Source organism: Rhinopithecus roxellana, chromosome 2, assembly GCF_007565055.1.
Source record: "Rhinopithecus roxellana isolate Shanxi Qingling chromosome 2, ASM756505v1, whole genome shotgun sequence".
Lineage (NCBI taxonomy): Eukaryota > Metazoa > Chordata > Mammalia > Primates > Cercopithecidae > Rhinopithecus > Rhinopithecus roxellana.
The window spans coordinates 80000286-80008416 of NC_044550.1; the positions used below are offsets into that span (position 1 = coordinate 80000286).

Consider the following 8131-nt stretch of genomic DNA (forward strand, 5'->3'; position numbering starts at 1 on the left):
CAATCTTACAGTAGCTACAAATAAAAAATAAAACAACTAGGAGTATATTTAACCAGGAAGGTGAAAAATCTCTACAAGAACTACAAAACCCTGATGAAAGAAATCATAGCTTATACAAACAAATGGAAAAAACATCCCATGCTCATGGATTAGAAGAATCATTATTGTTAAAATGACTAAACTGCCCAAAGTAATCTACAGATGTAATGCAATCCCTATCAAATTACCAATGTCATTTCTCAGAGAATTAGAAAAAACAATTCTAAAATTTATATGGAACCAAAAAAGAACCTGAATAGCCAAAGCAATCATAAGTGAAAAGAACACAGCTGGAGGCATCACGCTACCTGACTTCAAATTATACGGCAAGGCTATGGTAACCAAAACAGTATGGTTACTATAGCCATGCTGGTAAAAATAAAATAAAATAAACCTTCAGATCTCAATGGAGCAGAATAAAGGACCCAGAAATAAAGCCACATTCATACAATCAACTGATCTTTTACAAAGTCAACAAAAATATGCATAGGGAAGGACACTCTATTGAATAAATGGTGTTGGCAAAATTGGGTAATCATATGCAGAAGAATGAAACTGGACCTACACCTTTCACCACACACAAAAATTAACTTAGGATAAAATTAAAGACTTAAACATAATACCTGAAAGTATAAAAATCCCTCAAAGAAAACCTAGGAAAAACTCTTCTGAACAATGGCCATGCAAAGTCGTTATGACTAAGTCCTCAAAAGCAAATGCAACAAAAACAAAAATAGACAAATGGGACTTAAACTAAAAGGCTTCTGCATAGCAAAAGAAACAATCAATAGAGTAAACAGAAAACCTACAGAATGAGAAAAAATATTTGCAAACTATGTATCTGACAAAGGGCTAATATCCAGGATCTACAGGCAACTCATACAAATCAATAAGAAAATAAAACAAATAACCCCATTTAAAAATTGGGCAAAGGAAATGAATATTTTTCAAAGAAGATATACAAATGGTGAACAAGCATATGAAAAAATCAACATCACTAATCATCAGGGAAATGCAAATTAAAACCACAATAAGATATTATCTTACACCAATCAGAATGGCTATTATTAAAAAGTCAAAAATAAACCAGGTATTGGTGAGGATGTGGAGAAAAGGGAATGCTTATACACTGTCAGTGGGATGTAAATTAGTACATTTATGGAAACAATATGGAGAGTTCTCAAAGAGCTAAAATGAGAACTGCCATTCAATCCAGCATTTCCACTATTGGGTATATGCCCAAAGGAAAAGAAGTCATTATATCAAAAAGATACCTGAGATGGGGCATGATGGCTCACGCCTGTAATCCCAACATTCTGGGAGGCCAAGGCAGGCAGATAACCTGAGGTCAGGAGTTCGAGACCAGCCTGACCAACATGGAGAAACCCCATCTCTACTAAAAATACAAAATTAGCCAGGCACGGTGGCGCATGCCTGTAATCCCAGCTACTAGGGAGGCTGAGGCAGGAGAATCACTTCAACCTGGGAGGCAGAGGTTGTGGTGAGCCAAAATTGCACCACTACACTCCAGCCTGGGCAATAAGAGTGAAACTCTGTCACCAAAAAAAAAAAACAAAAAAAAAAAATACCTGCACCCATATGTTTATCGCAGCACTATTCACAATATCAAAGATATGGAATCAACAAAAGTGTCCATTAAAAGGGGACTGAATAAAGAAAATGTTTTTATATTTTAGATAAAGAAAATGTTTTATTTATACACACACACACTATGAAATACTACTCAACCATAAAAAGAATGAAATTATGTCTTTTGCAGCAACACAGATTGAACTGAAGGCCATTGTGTTAAGAGAAATAACCTATATTGCATGTTCTCACTTACAAGTAGGAGCTAAACAATGGGTACACATGGACATACAAAGTGGAATTATAGACACTGGAGACTACAAAATGTGGAAGGATGGGAGGGAGGTGGGGGCTTAAAAATTACCTATTGGGTACGATGTTCACTATTTGGTTGATGGGTACACTAAAAGCCCAGACTTCACCACTATGCAATATATGCATGTAAGAAATCTGCACTTGTATGCCTTAAATATATTATAAATAAATACACCAATAAAAAGAAAATAAATAGTCATGTATTTGATTGTAAAACTTATTTCCCAAATCAGCCAGGATTCATTCAGAAAAGCAAAATTCATTTTACCTGTTTCAAGCAATAGGATGTTACATCCGGTAACTTCGATGATTACAAAATCAGTGGAAGGACTGGTGGAATGAAGGTCAGAAAAAGCCAGCACTAACTCTCGGGGTCACCAGTGGCTTTCAGAAACTTCAAAGGTTACAAGCATTGCAAGATATAGCTGGCAATGAACATAGATGCTCTTGCTCCATGGTAGGTGATATTCAAGTAAATGTCCAGAGACCTCTACAAAAAGGCCTGTCTCAGATTGCTCCTCATGAATCTATCCACTGCTGCTGAAGCAGTCTTTAGTCTTTCAAATAACATACAGATGCTTCTCAATGATAGAATCTAACCCAGAATTCTGCTGGCCAGGATTCTGAAAATTTTGTTTCCGGGCATACAATTTCCACTAAACAGGAAAGATTCTAGAAGAAAGAAAACGCCTCTGAGTTGCCTATAGGCCATCAGAAATATCTTCCATCACCCCTGTTTATCAAGACTTACATGCGTTGTGTTTGCAAAATACTTTCACACACTTTTTTTTTTTTTTTTTTTTTTTTTTTTGAGACAGAGTCTCACTCCATCACCCAGGCTGGAGTGCAGTGGTGAGATCTCGGCTCACTGCAACCTCTCCACCTCCTGGGTTCAAGTCATTCTCATGCCTCAGCCTCCCAAGTAGCTGGAATTTCAGGCACACACCTCCACAGCCAGCTAATTTTTGTAGTTTTTGTAGAGACAGTGCTCCTCCTACCTCGGCATCCCAAAGTGCTGGGATTATAGGCATGAGCCACCACGCCCGGCCTATTTTCTTACTTGAGTTTCACCATAACATTTTGTGCTCATATGGCTGATGTTGTTACCCTTAATTTACATTTGCCTTTACTTTATTCATTCTGCAGTGTGCTGTTGGCCCAAAGACACTGAGTTGTATTCCAGCAGATGCATTCTAATCAAGGAAATTTTTTTACTCTAAGGTAGCAATTTAACTTCCACACCAAATGGTGTGATAGTGAAGGTCACTGATAGTAGTTCCCAAGTGAACTTACAAGTTTAGTTCTCTAAATTGTACTTTATTTATGTTATCTTCAAATATGAGAATTCAAATATGAGAATATCAAAAAATATTTCTAACTTTATATTAATGAGGAATAATTGTGTAGACTTCTCTTACATATGTGAAAAGGACTTAAAAGTTATACAGTCAGACTTTCACTACCTACCAGTAATCACTTGCAAGATCAAGTTGGGCAGCACACAGAAATTTTTTGAACATTTAATCAACAAACCTAAACACATAAAGTAGCAATGGTAAATGGCACAGTTAATATTAAGATACAAACACACATAAAATAGTTCTTGTGTGGTATGGGGAACTGAGAAAACAAGAGAAATAATCAACGCAACCAACGAATCACAAACCATGGCATCTCAAGGAGTTCTATTAAAAGTAATGGCAAAAACCGCAATTACTTTTGCACCAACCTATATAAGACCTGTATATTCTGTCACTAACAGTTCCAACAATATAAATTTAAATTTGGCTGAGGTACCAGGCCTGGAGGAGAGGTCCACAGTCCTGGCTGGGGGTCTGTGTGGGCTCAGTCTCCCAGCCTGCCTCACTTCTTGGTTTGGGGCCAGGCCACCATTCCCCAAGCTCCTGGATGACCCTTCTGCAGCTGGACGGGTGGTGACCCTGACTGTCCAGGGCTGGCCCCACGTGGCTGAGGTCCTGCCTTTGTGGAATGTTGGGGCCCCACCCTTACAAGCCTTGGGGTTGACTGCTCCATGTGCGTTTTTGTGTGAGCTTCGATTTAGGAATCCCCTCCTTTCACAGAAGGGGCCAGCCTGACCAATATGGTGAAACCCTGTCTCTATTAAAAATACAAAAATTAGCCAAGTGTGGTGGCACATGCCTGTAATCTCAGCTACTGGGGAGGCTAAGGCAGGAGAATCGCTTGAACTCAGAAGGCAGAGGTTGCAGTGAGCCAACATCATGCCACCGCATTCCAACCTGGGCAACAGAGCGAGACTCCGTCTCAAAAAACAAAACAAAAAAAGAAAGCCAATGGGGCCTCCTCTGAGGAAGACTCACCCTCACACCCTGTAGTTCTGCGGCCCTGGACAAGGAGCCTGGAAGAGCAGTATCTACCAGCCCCACCAGCCAGGAGCAGGTGCTGGTGCCACTGCAACAGGGGCTGGCCCAGGAGGACAGCCTCAACAAGCTGGCTTTGCAGTACAGCTGCAAAGTCACAGATATCAAGGTCAACAACTTCATGAGAGTTGTTGATCTTTCAGACTTATATGCCATTACAATTCCAGCGAAAAACAACGGGATCCTAACAGAGACCCACAAATAACTAAAACCCCTTCTGAGCCCATTTTCAGAGACCAAAGTCACCACAGAACTGCCAAATCCAGACAGCAGCCACAGACACTGATGCCCAGGCCAGTCAACTGATGGATTTCTTTAAGGAGATTGACCAGAATATTGAGCATGCATTGCAGTCAGAAATCTTTTTATGGGAAAGTTCCTGCATAGAGACTGTCCTATCAGCAATTGCTCCCAGCTCCTCCAAAGACGCCAACAAATGGTGCAGACTGTGGAATTCGGTGAGGGAATGTCTTTTTTATCATGCTTCTAGTTGGGATTGTTTTACCCATCTTTCATTTGGTCTATTTTAAAATACAGGCTACTGGCGAGACCCCTAATAGCATGAACACAACTCCTGTCCCCAGTGGTTCCGTGGCAATGAGTACAACGCCAGGGCAAATCCCCAGGTGAGTGATTCCAGAGACAACCACAACCTCTTCAGACAGCCAGTTCAGTCAGACCACCCAGCCAGGGAACTAAGCTTTGTTTTTAAAGAACCGGCCCAGCTTTTGCAATTGGCTCTTGAAGTGCATCACCTGTCACTGGCCACATCCTAGAGGTGCTGCATTTTATGTCATGGGAAGGATGGACACGTTTCAGAAGTCACCACAGTGTTCTCAATTGCAGTGACCCTGAGGAATGGCCTCACCCAACCCAAGCCTCCAGGATCAAAAACACCAGCACCCTTAGCCTCTTCTATACAGAGAGGATCAGCAGCAAGGCATTTACATGTGACAGATGGTTATTTCTTGTAGACATTTAGTGGACTGACCATGTCTTCACAGCAGCACTGTGTGGGTCCCCAAGGTGGATATGCTTGAAAGAAAGGAATGGCCTAGGCCGGGCGCGGTGGCTCAAGCCTGTAATCCCAGCACTTTGGGAGGCCGAGACGGGCGGATCACGAGGTCAGGAGATCAAGACCATCCTGGCTAACACGGTGAAACCCCGTCTCTACTAAAAATACAAAAAAAAACTAGCCGGGCGAGGTGGCGGGCGCCTGTAGTCCCAGCTACTCGGGAGGCTGAGGCAGGAGAATGGCGTAAACCCGGGAGGCGGAGCTTACAGTGAACTGAGATCTGGCCACTGCACTCCAGCCTGGGCGACAGAGCGAGACTCTGTCTCAACAAAAAAAAAAAAAAAGAAAGAAAGGAATGGCCTCGACCGAGGGACCTGTAGTGTGGGAGCCCCTGTGATTGGTGGGGGTCGCCTGGTTGTTGCAGTTTCCCTACTCGCTGGGGAGCAGGGACTGGCTCTGAGAAGGGTTGTTCTCTGCCTCCCTGGCAAAGGTGCTGTGGAATAGTCTTGGCATGTGATCCCTGTTTTAGAGTGACAAATTACAATTGCAATAAGCCCTACTTCATATTTGCCTCATCAGTTAGTCTTTTTGAGGCAATCCCACTTCTAGAATTGAAAAAGCCCCAAGTCCAAACTGTGCACTATTGAATAAAGGGCAGTTCTGCCCCTGTCCTTTTAGAGCTGTTTAGTCTGACACGCAGGCATGTCTCAAGCCGAGCATACAGGCACAGGGCCATTGCCCAGTTCTGCAGAGGCTCCCTAGATTCTCCCAGGAGGCCTCCTTGGAAGGAGCGCTTGCTGGCCAGCATCTGCCAGCAAGGAGGAGGATGGGTGCCTGTTGCTGAGGCGCCAGCGTGGATATCTATCTGAAGCTGCGCAGTCACCAGGCCAGCGCTGCTGAGAGTAGCAGCTCCTGTACTATTTGGCACAGGGTGTTCCCTGCTGCTTCCTTAACTCAGTTCTTAGGAACTGTAGTGTCACAGCACGAGAGTGTGTCCCTAAAATAACACTCTATATACACTGTAGCTCGTAATGTCAAAGGACCAAATACTTCATGGAGGGGCTAGAGGTGACCCTTGCCATCGAAAGGCCATCAAAACATGGGGCCTGATACCTGAGGGAAGAGGCCTGCAGTTTACCTGGTCCTCCTCCCTGCCAAGGCAACAGCAGTGCTGTGGATGGGCTGGAGGTGAGAGCCTGCTGCTGCCTTGGAGTCAGTGGCCTGTAGCACAGAGGGATGGGGAGGGGTGGAGGTGGCTGATGGCCCAGCCTCCTAGGGGTGTGGACAGGAAGAAAACCCACTGCACAAATGCTGGGCTTAGGGATGGTTATGGCCTTTGACACATCAGGCCTGGAGAGAATTTTAAAAGATCTCACCATGTACGAGGATGGGAGTGTGGCCAAGGAGTACTTGAGATTGGCTTCCCACTTCTCTCATCTCAGTTGTGTGAAAAAAACAATTGGCCTAGGGCTCAATTAGCAAATTCAAATTATCTTCAATGATAAATGTTTTCTTAGACACCAGAATGATCTTCAGGATAAAAAGAACTTCTGAACTTTTGCTACAGGAAATGTGTTAATCATGTAAGTGCTTTTCCAGCCAAATATCTGTGCTCTCTGTGCCACTGAGGGCCACAGCTTCCTCTAACATCTGCCACCAGAACTTCACCAGGCAGGGCCTGGAGTCCCATGGGAAAAATCACTTTTTCCAGGCAAAGAATGAATGTATCCTTTACTTTCCTCAAGTGGAATGAAATAATTTCTTCTATGAAAAAATAAAAAAAAATTAAATGTAATCTTTTAATAATTTATTTTCTTTTTATCAATATATCAATACATTTGAACCATACCTCTTCTAAACTTTCTAGCAGAAAATATTGATACATAGATATTTTTATGTGATTAGCAAATTAATGCCAGGACAATCAAAGAAAATTTAAATTTTAACAAAATAGGTAGCAGTACAAATAATACCACTGACAGATTACTTCTGGGAGTAAGTTGCCAACTAATCAGACAATGTAAAAGTAAAAGTTGTCATAAAAACTTTACATTAAAAAGAGAAATAATTTTATCCTACTATCTATTGAACAAAAAACATTTTTGTGATCTAGACATGCAAATAAAAGTGACTTTAATCACATTTATTTCTCCTCCTTCTCCTTCACTTTATTCTGTCCCCTTCCTCTCCCATTCTTCCTCCTAATACCCTTCTCCATTTTATCCTCTTCTTTCCTTCAACTCCTCCTCATCCTTTCATTATTCTTCTCAGTCTCCCTTCCTCCTTTTCTTCTTCTCAGGTCCTAAGATTTCCTACTAACTAAAATTGGCGAGGCTGGGTGTGGTGGCTCACACCTGTAATCTCACCACTTTGGGATGTGGAGGCAGGCAGATGCCTTCAACTTAGGAGTTTGAGACCTGCCTGGGCAACATGGCAAAACCCTGTCTCTACAAAAAAAAAAAAAAATTAGCTGGGTGTGGTGGCACATCCCTGTAGTCCCAGATACTTGGGAGGCTAGGTGAGGAGATCTCCTGAGTCTGGGAATTTGAGCGGAATTAACCTATGTGGCAGAGACTGGCTAGATGCATATAAAGAGAATGACCCTCACAAAGAGAAAGTTGTTTAGCAGAATAGTGACATAAACAATAATTTTTAAGTGTAATACTCATTAAAATCAGTTCTTAAAAACCCAATTTTAAAAACACTGATGGAGTGCCTCATAGGTATCAAACACAGTCTTAAGTATTTGAAAAACATTTTATCCTGCCAAATT

At 42.2% G+C, this 8131-nt stretch overlaps 1 pseudogene; it reads left to right on the top strand.

The window, feature by feature from the left end:
* Nucleotides 1-3611: 3611 nt before the first annotated feature.
* Nucleotides 3612-5042, top strand: LOC104657021 (annotated as a pseudogene).
* The last annotated feature ends 3089 nt before the right edge of the window (nucleotides 5043-8131 follow it).